Here is a 20,384-nt window from a genome sequence, read left to right on the forward strand (position 1 = left end):
ATCAGTTAAGCCATTTAAATTTCATCAGTTGTCATATTTAATTCTGTATCTAATGTTTCCCACATCAGCTGCAAGCAAAGCCTTTATGTTCTGTTTTAAATATGCTGAAATGTATTTTTCATTCAGTAATCAAAACCAACATTAAAATGTCAAATAAGGAAACATTGCTGGGTATACTGAATGATTATGAATGTGAGAACTAGTTGTGTGGTGGTTAATGTCCGGTTACATGAATATGCATGTGTAGGAACAAACCAAAGTCTGCTCTATGAATCAGTTGAATGAACTTATTCATAAAATATGTATTTTACTTTTGGGCATAACCATTTTGTTTATGTAATACTATTACATTTATAGTATTAGACTTACCCCAAGAATAAACCATTGCAATAGTAATCAAAAGTATGTAATTAAAAAAATGTGTTTTGTATCATCAAAGATAAAGTGCAACAAATAATTCTGGAATTATCTAGAATTATCTTTTATAATGTATATGTAAAGCATTGCATTTAGAGCTCATTCTTTTATCTGATCTTTCGTGCAGCTCTTCTTACTTTGCATTTCAGATTTTTGTCGATGTTTGAGATTCTGCCTGGTTTGGGATTTTGTGGTGTTCCTGACAAAGAATTTTGTGAGCTTCCTTGTCTGCTTGAATATCTCTTCCATCCTGTTTTATAATAATGGTTGAAAAGCCATTCAGGAAGAGACTATTTGCACTGATAACTGATGACGGTATTCTTTGAGTCTTGAAGCCAGCAAGGACTTTCATGAAGTTTCTATATTTATTCCCTCAGGTGGGCAACACACATCCTCTGCCAATGGTCAGGGGTTTCAGGAAGTCTTCATTTGGGGAAAAGAGTAAAAGTTAAGAAGGAGACTTTTTTCATTCAGATGAAATTCCATCATCAAACAATTTATAGGAAGTAAGCCATCTAATTTTTAAGAAAACAGACTCAAATGGAATACTCAGAAGTATTCACAGTGCATGACCTTTTTATGTTTCAGCCTTTTTCTACACATATGGGGCGTTGTTTGTAGAATTCTGAGGAAAATGTATTTAATCAATGTAATCTAGGTGGGTAACAAATGGACATATGATTAATGACAGTCATAAGGAAGATACTTTTATTAGTTAAAATGTCTTGATGTGCTCTATGCCCAATAGAGCCCATTGTCTTTAGTGTGTGTCAGTCTGTGTAAAAGTGCAAAAATGAGCAGACGACGGTCTGTCTGTCCAAGAAGGCGTGCAGCAGAGTAAAGACCTGTCCTCTTTGTGGTAAGCTAGGTTAGTGTTCCTGTTGAAAGTTAGCCTTCATTTCAATGCTCACGCTGAATTGTCTGCTGCTAATGCTCGACTGTGTATTCTTGCTAAGGGGCTTTCTAGGGTTAGCTTTTTAGCAATCTTCCCATTTTCAATACTGTCTGAGTCAGCAGGTTCTTTTTATCACATCTTTCTGTCACTCCCCATTTCAGCCTCTTTTCCAAGCTTGTCTTTGCCATAGCTGTAGGCAAGAATTAAAGCAAGCAAGTTAAAGAATTATGCACAATTAGTAGTGATTAGTGCATTGCAAAGTGTGTGATTTAATTTGTTAAAATATTTTAATAAATTGACAGGCCGAATTATTATGATTGCCTGCTTGCATAGTGTGGATTATGCAGTAAATGAAAGTAATGACCCATGGTCAAGGTTATGCCCTAACTGTCTGGCCCTCTTTAGACTGCAGTTCTCCAACTGATGAAATAGATCTTCATCAGCTGGTGTAAAGGCATCACTGGTGGGGTCTGGCTGCTCTTGGATCACTGTCTGTGTCAGGGGCTTCAGAAAAGGATGCTCCTACAGTGGCATTGCTGTCAAGTTGAGTGTCTGAGGGGGCACCTGTCAGTTGTACTGCTCCAATTATTTCTTAAGACACTGCCATATCCCTCTGTCCTCCTCCAGTTGTCATTATGGAGCAGAACATATTCCTACTATGTCATCACAATCGTGACACTGTGGCTCCAGTTTGTGCTGAAATATGCTTTCTAGGTAGGCAACATCTGAGTGCTCTGGAGAATAATGCTGTAGAACGGCTGTATTGAAGATCAGTTTTTTTTCTTTTTTTTTTTTTGTTTAATTAAAATTCCTATGGAATTGTTGCTAATTAAAATTTGAAGGCTACGTCACCTTTCTGAAAGCATATATTTCCCATTGTCTGGTATTTAATACACCACTGTCATGTTTATTTAGCAAAGTGAGTATAACTTTTAAATTGAAGGTTAATCTACTTGGTTAACATTGGAGACATCTGCATGATTATTAAAGGAGACTGACTGAACCTAATTGAAATCCATATTACTGTCCCAGCTCAAAGTGTGCCCAGTTAACTAGATTTTGTTCCCCATGGACACAGACATTGAAACATATCACCACAAGGCCTAGTTCCTGTATTTGGGGGAACCTTTGAGCAACTGCTCTCTGTTTCCATGGTCTCCTAACGATTGTTAGTAATTTAGCTTGTTACAGGACCCACTGCGACCCCAGCTCAGCGTGTTTGGAAACACCCTTGAGATGAAAAAGCGCCCATTTATTGCATTGATTACAGCAATAAATGCTTGAGTGGATGTTCTTTTCCCATTAGAGTGAATGCTGTGGCTAATTTTCCCAGTTGCAGTCCACAAGTGGAGAGCAGATTCCACCTGACAAACAGAATCAGCGGGAGCCGCTCCTCTCCGCTGCCTCCTCTGCCAAGAAGTCAAGCCATTTACACGGGTTACCGAATGTGCGGATGCCGCATCAGGAGAAGTTTGTGTGAGTGCCTCCCTGCCTTGCCATGCATAGAACCTCAGCAGATGGCAAGAAACTAAGATAAGGCTATATGTTAATAAATGTTTATTAAAAACCTATAGCTATTAAACCATATCAATTTAGTTATTGATATGGTTGTCCTAGCGGGAAAGGAAACAGACCTGTAATCAGAAGGTTTACGGTTCAAATCTCAATTTGCCAAGGTGCCACTGAGCAAATACCCTGGGTGCCTTTCATGGCTGCCCACTGCTCACCAAGTACTGTGTGCTGTGTTTCACAATTACTTCACTTTCACTTCAGTTAATTTTTCAAATATTCATATTTTACAGTTACAGTATTTTTCAGCCACAATCTTGACAGATGAAGTGAATATCACTGATTGTCTCAAATGAGCAATCTTAAGGATTTGAGCTACCATTTTAGGGCTAAATTGTCATGGCTTAATGACATGGTCCTAGTATATCCAATAAGTCATGTTTCTGCTCTGCAGTAGTTAAGACCTACCAAAGGTGTCCTGAGGAAGGAAAACAAGTTAACAACAGGATCGTGGGTAGCCATGGCTCACTGATCCATGTAGAGAGCTACTGTACTTACATTTACAGCATTTATCAGATGCCCTTATCCAGAGTGACTTACAATCAGTAGTGACAGGGACAGTCCCCCCCTGGAGACACTCAGGGTTAAGTGTCCTGCTCAGGGACACGTTGGTAGTAAGTGGGGTTTGAACCTGGGACTTCTGGTTCATAGGCGAGTGTGTTACCCACTGGGCTACTACTACCATCAAAGTACTTCAAAGTTCATCACTATAAAACTGCCAGGCTGCAAAAAGTTTCCAGAGTGGTTTGAGGAACACTATATGAACGGAGGTGCTGACCAATCCTCTGTTTCTCTTTCCTTGTACAGGAGATGGGGTCTTCTTGTGGCATTGGTTTATGCCCATGTCACTGCTCTCATCAATCCTGAATGTGCAGCGTTGAGTAGGGAATCATAGGGCTTCTTGATTTCTACAGTCATTTGAAATTTGCTGTACAACACCGTCTTAATTAACTCACTACTCTATCATAATAATATAATAGTATTTGTATAGCTTTCAATAGTTCATGTCCCATAGAGAATGTATTCATATTAACCTGGTGGCAGAGGGCTAAGCACAACTGAAAGGGGCAGAGAGGGGCACAACTGAAAGGGGCATTTACCAAAGAACACAGTATAACCACAGAATTGTAATACATATGAAACTAGCTTAGTTGTTTCTGGCCTTAGTATTAAGTAGATTAAACAAATGTATGTAGGGTTGCATGCCGCACATGAATGTGCATTTGTGTAGGAGCTCATAAGTTCAGTACTAATGATTTGCCACAAACAAATTCTTTATTTTTTGTTATGTAAGTCTAAGCTAGCACTCTGGGACCCTTTTAAGTGATTTATAACTAAGTGTACTAATATTGGGCAACTTTTGTAATGTGGACAAGGAAGTGCTTTTAAACAGAAAGAAATACCTATACCAAAATAATATAAGCTTCCTCAATTTTCCTGAGTGGGAGAAATATGTTAGCAGAGTGGAAGAATGACTGGAGATGTTTTATCAGTATAATAATTAGAAATAGTTATGATAGTTGCCTGGTATACATTATTCCGATTGAGCTACAAAGTGCTATTAGAGATGTGAATAAAGATAATGAATTTCTGCTCCTCTCCCACCAGCCTCTGCTCCTCTCCCACCATGTCTCATAGCAGGGCATGTGAGAGATGCATAGGTCTCAAATGAAATTCCAGACCTCCATCACGAGCCAGTGAGATGGCAGCATTCAGCCCTATGTAGGTCAGAGAAGTGCCGTCAGCACCGTTTCCTGATGAGGAGAGGGATTGTAAATGTAGCGTATAAACAAAGAGCATGGCGTGATGGCACGACAATGGTCAAGGGGAAGAGTGTGAGAGACGTAGGGAGGGGGCAGAGGTGCACTAGACAGGAGTAGAAATGAAGAGATGCCACCGCAATGTAGGACAGACTAACCCCTCAGCACCACTTTAGATGGAAAGCATTGGTGAATGGGGAGGGTGAAGTCAGAATTTTTAAAAATGAACCAATTTTTGCATAAAGTACCATTAAAATTAGTTTCCTGCAGTTAACCTCTGCTGAGGTTTGGGCAAAATATTTGTGTGTTGGGGGCATACAGCTCTGCTGAGACCACCTACAAAAAGTGTTGCTATTTCAACAGCAGACATTTCAAGTCCATTATTTTTTTTATTACAACACTAACGCACCTTCTTCAACTTGATGAGCTGATGATGAGATGATCAGCTCAACAAGGAAATGCTGAGAGCCGCTGCTGTGCACTTAACCTCCTTCAATATTCCTACAAAATTACAGTATTATTATTACATACTATTTACATTACATTTTAATGTGTTGTTTTTTGAGAAAAAATCAAACACATCTGTTGGTGCACACCCAGGTCTCCCCTTACTCCATATTGGTACATTTGTCTGTCCTGACATCAACAGAGATCCTACAACTCATCATACAACCAAACCACCAGTTCACTGGATCCAACTTCTTCCACAATGCCTCACCTCCCCACCATCATTTTACCATTGACAAAATGTAAATAAACAAGGTTGCAGCAGGTTTGATTGGTTTATTTACATTACCTCAATGCTAAAATATTATGTGGGACTGATTCATAATTTTTTAAAAATATTTATCCAATGTTTTCTTTTTTCAGTGTAACGCCATTGCACTCCTGGCCCATCAAGTGATGCCATTTTCTAATTAATTTCCTTGTGTTTTCTATTGTAAATAGTAGACTTTAAGCCCCATCCATGTTACACATAATAAATATACAATGTACAAAAATATCTAAAAAAATCTACATATAAAAATGAAATGTAAATATAATGTAACATCATAATGTCAAGTAGTATCTGAGTTAGTTTGGATGGTCTTGTGAGACCGCATACAAAACTGAATACAAAATGAGTTTGTGTCATGGTAGTCAGAGGGAAAAAGGACATATACACAAGGCAACTTATTACACCTTATTACACGAACACAGGACATTGGAAACATCAACGACCCAACAACGACACAGTGGTGAACTGACACAACCAAGGCAGCTTTATACAGGAATAGACAGGTGAAAACAATCAGGAATCATATTTACACAGGTCGCCCACGTAACTCTGACCCCAGACCCGGAGTATTCCCTTCCGGACCGAAACCTGACAGTTTGAGATGTTGACTTGTTCTCCTAATTCTCCAGATATCTATTCAATATGTGTGATGGGCTAGAAATATCCAATCCATGGAGTCGCTACCTAGCAACATATAGGAGTTTGTGCCAGGCATAACAACCAACTTTTACAGGTCTAGTGGAGTCCATGTCTTGATGTGTCCAGTGGTGTCTTGATGCAAACAAAAAGGGTCATTCTCAATATTAGGCAGGAATTAGTCATGTTAGGTTTTATATGCGAATTGTCAGGTAGACGAGGCAAGGAAAAGATGCCTGCAAAGGGGATTTAATCAATTAAACAGGGCATGGGTGATCTCACGCCATCACAAGACACTTGTTGGAAGGTAAACCTTCGGACCAGTCTGAGGTTCTGAGCCCTCTGGAGAAGGTTTTTCTTCAGGATATCTTTGTACTCTGTCGCATTCATCTTTCCCTCGATAGCAACCAGTCATCTTGTTCCCGCAGCTGTAAAAAACCCCAACAGCATGATGCTGCCACCACCATGCTTCACTTTTGGGACTTTATTAGACAGGTAAGATTCTAGATTCTGTCCATGATTCTTGGTGTCATATAACAGAAATAAGGGAAGGGCCCATTTTGCCACAGTGTTTATTACTTATATGGGACTTATAGCAACATATAGCAACAACAACAACATTTATTTCTTATATAGCCCAAAATCACATACAGTATGTCTCAATGGGCTTTGACAGGCCCCACAGTTGACACCCCCCACATTTGACCCTTCTGCACACAAGATAAAACTCCACACAAAAAAAATCTCTAGGAGAGAGAAAAAAAGAAAGGAAGAAACCTTGGGAAGGAGTGATACAGAGAGGGACCCCCTTCCAGGGTAGAGTGAGCCTGCAAATGGTGTCAGTGCAGGGTTGGGGATGATATAATAATAAGTCCTACAGTTGTAGGGTTGGAGAAGTCCAGGATGTAGTCAGTGTCATGGTCTAAATTACGTGTCCATAATGATGTTACTGGTCCATTTGAAGATCCCTATAGCTGTAGTTGTAACGGTGGTGGTGGCTGTGGTGACCCTCTGGTTTGTAAAGCAGTTGTCAGGAACCAGGATTTATTTGCTGGTCTGATCACTGGGGTCTGCCAGTAGTCTGGGTGCTTGATTTCGTGTCTTGGAGGAAACAAACAGAAGCAGCGGCAGACGGTTGCACTGTACGACCGATACTGAAAAATGTGGTTATGGTGGTATATTGGTGCTACAGTGGTCCGGTACCCTAACTAGGACAGCCTAACTAGGGTGAATTTAACTTTGTCTAACAGGGGGACTCTGTGATAATCTGGACTTTATAATTGACACTGTGTCAAAATGAAGTGAAATGAGGGTCTAGGACTTTAGCAAAAAGCCAGAGAAAACAGATAGGTTTTGAGATTGGATTTAAACACTGAGACTGTGTCTGAGTCCCGGACACTGACAGGCAAGCTGTTCCACAACTGCGGAGCTCTATAGGAGAAGGATCTGCTCCCAGCTGTGACCTTCTGCACCTTTGGTACCAGTAGTGACCCCGCACCCATTGATCGAAGGGGGCGTGGCGGTTCGTAAAGAACCAAAAGTTCACTCAGGTACTGTGGGATAATGCATTGCAGTAATCTAACCTTGATGTAATAAATGCATGGACCAACTTTTCTGCATCATGCATTGAAATGATATTTCTTATTTTCGCAATATTTCTAAGGTAAAAGAATGCTATTCTAGTGACATTATCTATGTGCGAATTGAATGAGAGACCTGCATCAATGATGACACCTAGATCCTTCACTTCAATACTCGGTGAAATAGAAAGGCTATCCAGGGTTATTGTGTAGTCAGCCAGTTTATGCCTGGCTGCTTGAGGCCCAAGTACAAGCGCTTCTATCTTGTCAGGGTTTAACAGGAGAAAGTTGGTGAGCATCCACTGTCCAATGTCCTTCAGACAATTCTCTATATTTACATTTACATTTACGGCATTTATCAGACGCCCTTATCCAGAACGACTTACAATCAGTAGTTACAGGGGACAGTCCCCCTGGAGCAACTTAGGGTTAAGTGTCTTGCTCAGGGACACAATGGTAGTAAGCGGGATTTGAACCTGGGTCTTCTGGTTCATAGGCGAGTGTTTGACCCACTAGGCCACTACCTCCCCATATTGTTCAATACCTATATTGTTCAGTTGCTGCCTCTGATTTGGCATTGCTGACAGACACAGCTGTGTGTCGTCAGCGTAGCAATGAAAGCTAATACCGTGTTTGCGGATGACGTCGCCTAAAGGTAACATGTATAGAGAAAAAAGTAACGGACCTAGGACAGAACCTTGTGGAACACCAAACTCTACTTTACTATGTGAAGATGAAACACCATTGATGTCCACAAACTGATATTGGTTGGTCAGATATGATCTGAACCATTCAAGGGCTGTTCCCTTAATCCCAATAACATTCTCTAACCTGGCAAAGAGAATAGCGTGATCGATAGTGTAGGCCTCTATAGGCCATATAGTCCTCTACTTTAGGAAACAGCGAAATTGGAAGGATATGGGGGCCACACACCTCAAACTGAAAATACAAAACACAATGAAATGCAAGACAATAACTTAAATGTGCACAGGACTTGGAGTCCCAAAGAATAAGATGAGAAAACGGAATCAAAACGAGAGGAGCGCAACAGGCATCTCTGTGGTATTCATGGTTTGTGTTTCAATGCCAGAACCCTGAAAACTGGGTGGCACCTCTTTTATTGTAGAGGGATGTTTCTGCATTGATGCAGTGTAGAACATAATTGTTCATATCATAGTGACTTTCTGGCAGCAGCATAACAATTTGTCATGCAGGTAGTGATTGTGGCAGCTCCAGGTAGTTCAGCCTCGTCCACACAGACATTTGAAATTAACACTCATTTATTATCATTTGTAGCCTCATATGAATGCTTGAACGCACAAAGCATTCATATTTGCCAAGTAAGAGTAACCACGCCTTCTTACTATATTAGAAGATTCACAGGTGAGCATGGAAGAGCTATAGAGCTGGACATAGCATATTTGTAATCTCTACTGTACCATTTCATGTATGAACGATTCAGGGTGCAATTGCTCCTGTCTTTTAGCTTTATGAATGCTCCAGTGTACAATTTCTCCTGTGTTTCCTATGTGAACGCTCCAATGTACAATTTCTGCTGCCTTATTCATGTGAAAGATCCTGTGTGTGTACAATTCTGTCTCTTTTCATTTTAGGATGCTTTTGTTGTGTGACTTGCCTTTCCATTGTGAATCCTTAAGCATACCGTTTCTTTCACTGGACATCTTATTTCTGGTCTGAATCTTTCAGTCTTTGTGTCTTTTCCCTTCATGGAAATCAACTGGTTTGCAACATATGATTTACATTGTTCAGAGTGTTGTCATTTCCATGTTTGTGCTTTATTGTGCGGCGCGCTTTTTTTTGTCTCCTGTTTAAAAGTTTTCTGGCAGCAGGAGAAGAGGATTGATCGCTGCTTATTTTAAAGTTGTCAGGTGTAATGTCTAGGCCAGGCGATACCAGACCCAGCATCTGTGCCATTTCAAACCAAATGTTTGTGTATCAACTACTAATGTATAGTGACAATTATATTCTGACATTTTTCCATTTACATACACTCATATATGCACATACATATTCATGTCTGGTCAATTCAGAGTTGCTAAGCCACCTAGTGTCTAGTAGGAGGAAACCAGAGAACCCAGAGGAAACCCATGGCAGTACTAGGAGTGGATTAAAACTTGCTTCTTCAGTGGTGTGAGATCACAACACAAACCATTTTGCCATCATGTGGCCTATTCTGAAGTGTGCTTATTAATAGTAATCAAAACGCAAAATCGGCAACTGTTTCCTGGGAGTGTCATTAGACAGATGAAACTTAATACATGTTGAGCTTTATCAAACACACTCACTAAGTGCTTCTTAACCCGTTAAGAGCTAGCACTATTAAAATAACACACCCTAAAAAAATCTCAGCAACAGCAGGGGCTATTAGTCTAATTTTACAATATTCTAAAAATAAGACCTCTGAAATTACTGCAAAGGCGTAGCATATTAGTGCATATGTTACTAAGTCAGAGTATGAAGATCACAAGAAGAAAGTTGATCACAAGAAGAAAGTGAAAAATCAAATGTCCCTCCCTTAGCTTTGATGTGGTCTGTTTCAGTGGAAGAAAACCCTGTGCTATGTTGACAGAAACAGCCAACCTTTGAATCATAAAAATATAGATTTTGTGTTGAGTGCCACTTTAAACGATAATAGTAGGCTTTTTCTCCTATCATGTACTTTAGACCCTTTCAGATACTTAACCATCCTCTGCAGTCAGATCAAGAAGCTCCTCAGTGCAGTGGGAATATGAGTGTGTTAACCAGATGTGGGGTCATTATTCAGTGAGATTCCACCAGTGATCAGAGATGGGACTACAGAGATATGTTTCTTTAAACATCCAAAATATGTTCAAAAAACCTGAAAACACACATATATGAAATACTCACACAGATACAGGTGAAATGGACGCACACACACATATGAGCTGCTCACACATATATGAAATGTGTGAATGTGTATGTGTTTCACATGTGTTTGTGTAACAAAAAGTCTGAAATATTTCCTAAATGATTCCTCATATAGATTTGTGTTTTCTCTTCACTCATGATCTGAAATGCAGCCTAGGTCACTCTGCTCAATGCCCCCTTCGTATTTTTCCACACTTCTCCAATTCAAAAGAGTAAAAAAAATATCTGGTTACAAACCAAAGCCTTATATCCTAAGGAAACATTTTGACAAAGGTGTCTTTTTTTAAAGTCGAAAGATATCTTTACTCACTGAAGCAGTTTCACCACATTGCTATTCCTGCCATACAGGAATAAATAGTAAAAAAATGCCCATTGTCACCTATTATGTAGCATCAATTTTACAATGTACATTCGCACATTGCACCTAACAGTTAGGACAGTGCTCAGGTTCCCTATAGTGAGCAAGCCAAAGGCCACAGTGGCCGGTAAAAAGTCCATGAGCAAAATAGGAAGAAACCTTGAGAGGAACCAAGGATCAACCTGATTCATCCAGGATTAAACCTGCATGAGCTGTCAGACCTCCTTTGTGGTACTTTACTATCAACAAGCATATAATGGATGATGTCTTGTACAATTGTACAGAAGAATTTTTGGTGGATTTGGTGTGAATGTGAGTGACTGAGACAAAGATCAAGTTTGTCAGTATAATTTTATCAATCACACCAGATATAGAATTTTTTTTCACTTTATTTGTTGGTTAAGCAACTAAATCTAAAAGTATTGATGAAAAACTTTCTTTTTCTTCAAAATTTACCACTATATTGCAAAGTCTTGCGATGCACCTCTGCTTAGCATTATTCAATTGTTTTTTTAGTGATAGTCATGAAGGTACCCACTCATGATGTTGCTATGGTGCTTCTGGACCTACTATGTTCTTGTAGTTTTTATTCTAAATTCTGCAAAAAGAAACCAGTCCTACATGTGAACTTTGCTTTTTCAAATGATTCATTCCTATTACTTTTTTATTCCCCAGTATTTTCTGAGTTGAGCTCGGCTGAGCTTCAGAGTGTGCACTAATCTCAAGTACTGATGTCCTTGTGGTATCGAGCATCTCATGTCCAGCTGTCTACCCGGCGATGGAGGCCTGGCTGTCTTACTCCTGCAAGTAAATGGGGCGTCACCATTGCTGAAATGATGACATTCAGCCAAAGAGGGCAGAGAGATGCTCCCATCCGCCTGTCTGACACTGACAGCAGAGTGGATGTGTCCAGAAACCCTGAGGTAGAAGAGTTTCAGCCACTAATAGATTCTGGTGGCCTGGCTAAGCTCAAATGACAAGCCAGTAGCTCTTTTTGAATTTGCTTTTTTTTCCATAGTGGGGGTAGCACCAGTAACTGCCATTTGTCAATATCTCAGATTCTCAATAAAAATGTACAGGCTCAAGCAACATTTCAGTGTAATGGCCATAACAACACTTTCAACAAAGCAAATCACAATTCCAACACCAGCTTTTATAGTTTGGGTCTTAATAAATCTCCAGTGGCACGTTTAAAGTTAATGTATTTGATAAAACAACCTACCTACTCCTGGGAGAGCTTGATGGAGCTGCAAGAGAGAAAAAGAGAATTCGACCAGCCTAACTACTTGGAGTGGCTTGAGAAAAAAATACACCATTTCTGGGCGATGTCCCTTCACAGCTGGTCTCCATGCCAAATACCTGCACACAATCACCATTGCTCTCCACACCTTGTTGCTCATCTGTGTTGCACGTATATTTTGTAAAGATTCACCCTGAGAGTTTGTGTAGGTCCCTGTGCCCATTTTTCAGTTTTATTTTGTTTTTGCGTGTATTTATTAGAGAGACTTTATTTCGTTGTCGCCATTTGTTTGTCCTTTTTTAGGTGGGATCTGTTAGAATGAGCGCAGTTGAATCAGGGACAGTGTTTCCACACACGATAAGCACACACAATTTTTATTTTCCTTTTAAATTATGTTATTTCTCTATCCCTACATTATTCGACTGTTTTGTGTCTGTGTCTGAGATGTGCAGTCATGCACAAACAATTTCTTCTGGGATAAATAAAGCTTTTCTGATTCAACTCTATTCAACTCAATACACTAAATAGACAAGATATCTAATCTTCAAACTGATAAACTGTATTGTTTTTTGCAAATCTTCACTTATTTGACTTTGATGCCTGCAGCATGATTCACAGGTGAACAGGTGAATTGGTAAAAGGTGTTTGTCATGATTGGGTATAAAAGGAGCACCCCCAGAAGGCTTTACAATCATTCACAAGCAAGGATGGGGCAAAGTTTACCACTTTCTGAACAACTACATGGGTAAATGGTCCAGCAGTTTAACAACAATGTTTCTCAATGTACAATTACAAGGAATCTATGGATTTCATCTACATCTATTGTCCATAATATAATCAAATGATTCAGAGAGTCTGGAGAAATCTGCATGTAAGCAGCATGGCCGAAAACCATCATCTGGTTGGACCTTTGATCCCACAGGCGGCACTGCATTAAAAACCGACACCATTCTGTAGGTATTTTAAGGATATTACCACGTGGACTCAGGAATACTTCAGAAAACCACTGTCAGTTAACAAAGTCCATCGTTACATCTACAAGTGCAAGTCAAAACTTATCATCTACGATGGACTGACGAGTACAAGTCAAAACATATCATCTATGATGGATTGACGCAAAATGTAAAAGTGTGCAGTGGTCTGACGAGTCAACATTTCAAATAGATTTTGGAAATTATGAATGCCATGTCCTCCAAGCCAAAGAGGAACCGTAATCAGAAAGTTGATGGTTCGAATCCTGAACCTGCAAGGTGCCACTGAGGTGCTGCTGAGCAACGGACCTTCCTCACACACTGCTCCCCAGGCACTTTTCAAGACTGACAAATACTGACCTTACAAGCTGTTTTGTTGGTTGGTTGTTGTCATCCCCAACTTGCCACTTGTTGGTCTCCTGATTGGCCCTTATTGCTTCCACGAAAGATGTCTGTATTTCAGCTGCCCTTTTGTGTCATTCCACTGAACATGACATTAGCTAAGTTAAAGGCCGTTTTCTGTGCATTTGTGTGTGACTTGAGACAATTTAAAATGAATACTGTATGTGTCTGGTATGACTTTTCTCTCTGTCTGTCTGGTTGAACTACATTTGGTATTCAATGATTCACAAAGAACATTGATATGAGGAGAGAGGGAGACAAAAAACATCACATGAAAGAATGAACTGTGTGTGTGTGTGTGTGTGTGTGTGAGTGTAGTGGACATGTGATAAGGGATGACACCTTTTTTTTCTGTTTCCAGCCATGCTTGCTGATGAGACACTGGGGTCTGCTGTAAGGTCAATCAGATATGAAGACAACTAATCCAGTTTAATGGGGCTATTCAGATGGATTAGTAGTGGTGGCTCACACACACACACACACACACACACACACACACACACATACTTTTCTCAATTTGCCTCCCTGTCTGCACCTATAAATGGTGGATTCCAGCCATCATTCTCCTCATGGCTCTGCAGAGTGCAGTTTCATTTCTGACAGCATGATGGGTCATCTGCTTTATGGCGGATTTTAGAGAATTCTTTGTTGTTGTGTGTATGTGTGTGTGCTTGTAGTTTTCAATATTATGGAATTTCATCTCAACCCTTGGCTCATTAACATCTTCATTATGTAAGTATAGAGAATACCAAAAATTAGGATGATTTAAATTAAACTTGTTAAAAATGAAGGAGTCTGAGCAGTTTTTATATGATTTGCATATTAAGTGGATTTCTATATGTTGATCATGTACATGAAAAAGAAAAAGATGCTAGTTAAAAAGAAAAAGATGCTAGCATGAACACATCTGCATGTTTGTCTTTTTAGAGCAGCATACACACACAGTGTCATTTATGTAGATGTCATATGCACTCTAAACCTAAGATACTGTCTTGATAAACACTCTTCCCTTCTCACATATTCATGACATCCCTAAGTACTTTCTTAAAAGTTTCCACCTTTAGATCTTCAAAGCTTGGCATGATCCTCTCTGAACCTGAATAACAGAGGGCCTGACCTATCATTACCAGGCTGGTTAATGGTGTTTGAATGCAGTGCAAACTTGAAATACTAACGTTCTTCAAATGGTGATTCCACACAGAGGATAAAACCCCTCCACCCACCACCACCTCCAGTAGACCGTCTCTAGCGTGATGTAGTGCATTACTTCTGATCTACCAACATGCTTGATGGGAGCAGATGGTATTGATCAGAGCACCTCCAAGCAAATAAACTCTCTCCTGAGCTCTGTACTCATGCATTTGCTGGGGGAGGGCATGATCCAGTGGGGAAAATAATACACACACACTGATTTATCCAGGGATTCATGTTTGCTCCAGCAATCTGAAGCCCAGCTGCTGAGTCCTACAGGTCCCTGTTAACTGCTTGTTTACTGTTATCTGGCCATTTCAGGGAAGGGAGAGTAGTAAGCATGGTGGCCCTATGGGAAATGTACTCTTTCATTTATATTGTGGCCCGTGGCTCTTCACTGCTGACTAAGCTGTTAAATAATCTTAATTTTTGCATGTTACCTGATTAGTGCCTACACACGTGACAGGAGGTGTGCGTCATCTTCTCTCTTCCTGCAGGTGGTGCAGTCACATTTTTCCTACATATACAATATGTATTTGTATGTATTTGTTGCGCTCTTTCCCGTATTACATGCTCACTGTTCATTTGTAAGGGTTGCAGTTCACTGATCACTAAGCCACTCACTAATATCCCAGCAGAGTTCCCTGTTCTTTCTCCTCCCAGATGTCCTCCTTTTCCCTTAAACGCATCCGGCAGTAGGTAGTGTGTTTTTTATGCAGCTGGAAGGAGAAGGGGGAGGGAGGGAGACCATTTTGTTTCTAGGAAGGAGAGTGTACTGAATGGCTCTGCTTCTGCAAATTGATAAAGAGCAACAGACCTCACACACACGCGAATCTGTACAATTCAAAATACATGTTCCTATGTCCCCTCCTGGAACCATATTTCAGCTCGTTGTTCACACTAACATTCCCATGAACACACTGCTGTTTGTCTGTTAGAACCGATAGACAACACACACACACTTCTCTCCAGCCCCCTGCTGGGTGCAGAGGGTGGCGAGTGTGAAATCCCCATCTTTCTCCACACTATTGTAATAACGTCTCTCTCCCTTTCTCCTTCTATCCCCCTTCCTTTCTCCGCCTAGCCAAATCCACATCCTCCGTGACAAAAGGCGACTTTGGCTCAGGCTGGCTGTGTGCCAAATCCTCTTTCTCTGGGCTCCGTCTCCGTCAGGTGTAACTGCACCCCTTCACTTTTTAGACGTGTGTGTTCTGTAATGTCCAGCGTTGCTGCCGTTGCTGGATGGGATTAGCGGGGGGACTTTACATGGTGCCAGTGCTGGGTACGCTGGATGTCACCTCCTGGGCCTGATACCTGCCAAGAGCAGACGTGAGAGGAGGCTGCTGCAGCAGCAGATAACGCGTCCAAGGAAAGAGGCCATCTTGTGTCTAATCCTCCGATGCCTCATAATCACCCACAGCGATACAGTCATTTACCCTCACCTGACACTTTATTAAGAACACCAGTTCTACATGGACATGTGGATGAATAAAACATTTTACTCTAAGATTTAAGCTTTTTTTAATTCACAGGGCTGTTTTGAATTTAATAAGCGATGCATCGCGATGCAGATGTGGATGCTTCTCTATCGATGCAGTGTAGAACACAATCGATTATATTGTTGCTTGGGGATTTTCGGGGGGTGTTATAAAAATTTTAGTTAAAAAGTAGTGCCAGTAGTGACTGTGGCTGCCTCATCAGAGTACAGCGCGCTCCAGTTAGGAGTTCGGCCTCGTCCACACGGACCATCAAAATGAATTCCCTCTGAACACGGTACGCATTTTTTCTGTGCTTTGTAGTTGCAAGCAGCACTTATAAGCCATCCTAACGCGCAACGTTGGTGCTGAACGCATATGTGGACAATTTTATTTTTTCTGTTCCTGACCGAGCAGAAAACCGGTCGACATTCAGTCCACACTCTGTCCACAACGTGGTGTCACACACTGACCCCACGGATGCCAGAGTCACTGTGACCAATGTATATGAAAACATAATGTCAAGTAATGTAGGATTTTGATTGGATGAATCATGATGCATCGACAATCGTAATTGAATCAAATATCCCTCAACCTGGCAGAATGAACATGTAACTAATGATTTCAAATCACTCTGAATTATGGTTTCATATAATGTTTCATGTGTATACGTGTATGCAAAATTTGAGTTTCTGCTTATTTTCGGACATTTGGTCCTTGCTAAGCTATATTACAGACTGCATACACAAGCACAGGGCTCCCAGCTTTCCTTGACACATTTCCATGGAAAGCAGGAGGCAGTGGAGAAAATTATATGATATGGAATAATAATAAAGGGGCTCAAGGGGACCTGATTGGCACCGTGGCAATTCGGGATTCGGACCCGCAATCCTTGAGTACGCTTCCTCGTAACATTACCCGCTAGGCCCTCACTGCCATTGGATGGAAGAAGAGAGATGTGGGGGGAAGGGAAATAGAAGGTGCTGGAAAAGGACTATATAAACATAAGTGTGTGGGGGTGGGGTAAAGAGAGTGAGTGAGTGATTTTAAAGGAATGAATGAATTATAAAGAGGCAGAACTGGTACACCCAGAACAGTAGCAATGTGGCATTCATTCAAAGGTTATCTATCAGCAGATTTCATCTCGAGCTTTATCTGTCTTGTTTACTGCTAAATCCTGCTCTGCAGTGCTCAGGAGATCAGATTAGGGTCGAATGGCAAGGACGAGAAGCATTAGGCACTATTGCTCACTGTAGAGCAGGTGCTCATGGGAAATGGATTATGAGCCTGTTGCTCATAAACAGGTTAGAGAAATGGCAGTCGGCACTGAGCACTAATGTGTGTCTTTCCTGATGGGCGCTAACATCTCTGTTCTGGTGAGACTGTGCTGGAGTAAACAGTTTAGCCTTTGATATACTGCCTGTGATTTTGGGAGATGAATGTCCGATTTCTCTTATTATTTCTCTTATTACAATTGCATTGTATTTATGCATATTGCACATGTAAATGTTGTCACAGCTCTGATTATAGTCATAATACATTCTGTAGACAGAACAATTTTCCAAGGACATTATACCAAGCAACTGATTCATGGTTTGCTAGCAATTCTGAACTACATTGTTTGTTCATGGTTGATGATGATGTTGCACTAATTATAGTTTGTGAATGAAAATGTAGAGAATTATAACTATTTTAGTACTACTATAAGTATATTGGTTGACTAGTATTGTGGCACTGTTGAGAATGGGATTGGGGTTTTTAGGGTCAGATGTTATGAATGTTTGCTCTGTTATGTTCCATGGTTCTTCTGACAACCTGGGTTTTCTGGATTGTGAATACTGGAAAAGATTACAGCATTTGCTGTGGTTCTTGGTCAGCAAATGAACAAGTTTTGTTTTAATATAATTGTACTGGGTGTCATTCCACCACCAGACACCCACGGGACGACCACCTGCAAGCAGTTCATGAAATCATTTACATGAAATCAATAAAACAGTGCACAAAAAAAGACTCAGACAATGTTCATTTGGCCATCATATTTTTGTAATAAGTGTAATAGTGTAAAAGGTATTTTATGCTACAATGAAACACTAAGTAGATCATGTTTGGTATCCATCACTTCAGAATGGTGTGCAAAGAATGTGGAGCAGAAATGTAGCAGAAACCCAAACCCATCACCAGAAACTAAGATGTGCGCTAACAGTTGCTGCTACACAACGAACAAACTTTTAACAACCCACACATTAAGATTTCCCCAAGACGGGATGAGGAGGCTATAGATTTGTGGAAATTACGGCATGAACACATCCTGTTTTGCGTAAACAGGAAGTCATGTCGCCATTTTTCCAGAAAAAGAGTAATATGTCCACCATTTCTTCAGTCTCATGTAACGGAACTGAAATAAAAAATTGGGACTTTTTTTTTTACATCCAATCACTGAGCAACTGCAATGCTTCTCATGTTTGGTTTGCACTCATATTAATGTTAAATAATCTCACAAAGTCTAATTACTTACCTGGCAGGGGAGATACCGTGATCAAGAAGGCGGTTCACCCAGGGCGAGGCTCAGCCATTGCACTTCGGCTGTGCTGACCCCTGCGAATTCCCCAAATGTGGGAATCTCGACTGCATAATTTCTTGTAGTAGGGGACTGAGTTCGCGCTCTCCCCTGAATTTTTTTTTTAGGCAGTGGTGGCCTAGTGGTTAAGGAAGCGGCCCGGTAATCAGCAGGTTGCCGGTTCGAATCCCGATCCACCAAGGTACCACTGAGGTGCCACTGAGCAAAGCACCGTCCCCACACACTGCTCCCCGGGCGCCTGTCATGGTGCCCACTGCTCACTCAGGGTGATGGGTTAAATGCAGAGGACAAATTTCACTGTGTGCACTGTGTGCTGTGCTGCTGTGTATCACGTGTGACAATCACTTCACTTTCTTTCTTTCTAATTTTCTGTCACGATTGGGTACAGATGTACCTGGCGCAAATCTGCTTGACATCAGGGCTCCAGCCATGGTTTATCAGGTAGACATGGCTGGAGCCTGGTTATAAGGACTTGTTGAGCAGCCCATTGAGGCTGCAACATTTTAATGTGGACCCTACAACTTAGCTGTTTAGTTGTTTTCAGTTCTGGCAATCGGCACACGCCTGGGGAGTGCTGGAGGATCGCCTGTGGGCGGTCGGTGCTGGGATGGCTCTGCCCATCGTGCCCGTCCCAGATCGTTGAGTGGTCTGTGAGGACCCACATGACTTCCAGTGGTGTGAGGACAGTGAGGGAGAGATGGACAACGAGGAGGAAGACGCCAACGCGTGGGTAAACTGGTGGAAGTGGGTGACGGGAAGTTGCCAGCCTTGCAGGGAATCGGGGCCCAAAAATACCCCTTTGTCCAGCCACGGATGGTGCTGCCCCAAATATCCAGTACAGGTTGGGGGCTCTTCCTGTAAGCGACAGTGCTGGTTCCTCTGGTAGCTGGTAAGCAGGGCGGCCTTGATGTAAAAAAAAAGAATAGTAATTTTCAGGCAATATAATGTGCAAATATAATGTGTTCAGACCACCCCATAAAAACTTTTTATTGTCATTGTACAGTTACCTGGGCAATGAAATTGGTTGGCAAGACCACAAAGATGCAGGAAAACAGTATAAAAACACTACATACACAATATATGGGTACAAGAGCAATGTGGGGGGTATGATAAATAAGGGGAGGAGGGCTTTGGTCAGTAGAAATAAGTGAAACTATTGGGTAAATTGGTAGTTGCACATTGCCAGGATATTGCACATGCCCATAGTCAATAGCAGCAGTGGGATTACTGTACTGAAGAAATCTGCACACACATACACACACACACACACACACACTCGCACATTGAGAGTTCTGACTGCCCATGGGTATTCTTTATTCTGTTGGTTTTGCACCTGATGGATCTGAACCTTTTACCAGAGGGCAGTATGATGAATGGTGGTTAGGATGGGAGTGGTCTTTTATGATCGCCCTGGCTCAGGAGAAACATCTAGAGCTGGCAATGGAGTCCAGGGAGGGAGTGGGCAGCTGATCACCTTCTCTGCTGTTCTGGTGATCCTCTGGAGTTTCTTCTTGTCGGCTACTGTACAACCAGCGTACCACACGGGGATGTCGTGTAGCCGCACACTCTTGATTGTGGCTCGGTAGATGGACACCAGCAGGTCGGTCTGCACCCTGTTCCATCT

The 20,384-nt window shown here is 41.3% G+C and overlaps 1 protein-coding gene and 1 non-coding gene across 15 annotated transcripts in view; both read left to right on the forward strand.

The window, feature by feature from the left end:
- Nucleotides 1-20,384, forward strand: part of adgrb2 (adhesion G protein-coupled receptor B2) — a 259,112-nt gene that overhangs the window by 95,520 nt on the left and 143,208 nt on the right. The window lies entirely within an intron of this gene.
- On the forward strand, nucleotides 18,690-18,853 carry LOC114770900 (U1 spliceosomal RNA). Its single transcript, XR_003743491.1, has one exon. It is a non-coding gene; the product is annotated as a U1 spliceosomal RNA (small nuclear RNA).

This window comes from Denticeps clupeoides, chromosome 20, assembly GCF_900700375.1.
Source record: "Denticeps clupeoides chromosome 20, fDenClu1.1, whole genome shotgun sequence".
Lineage (NCBI taxonomy): Eukaryota > Metazoa > Chordata > Actinopteri > Clupeiformes > Denticipitidae > Denticeps > Denticeps clupeoides.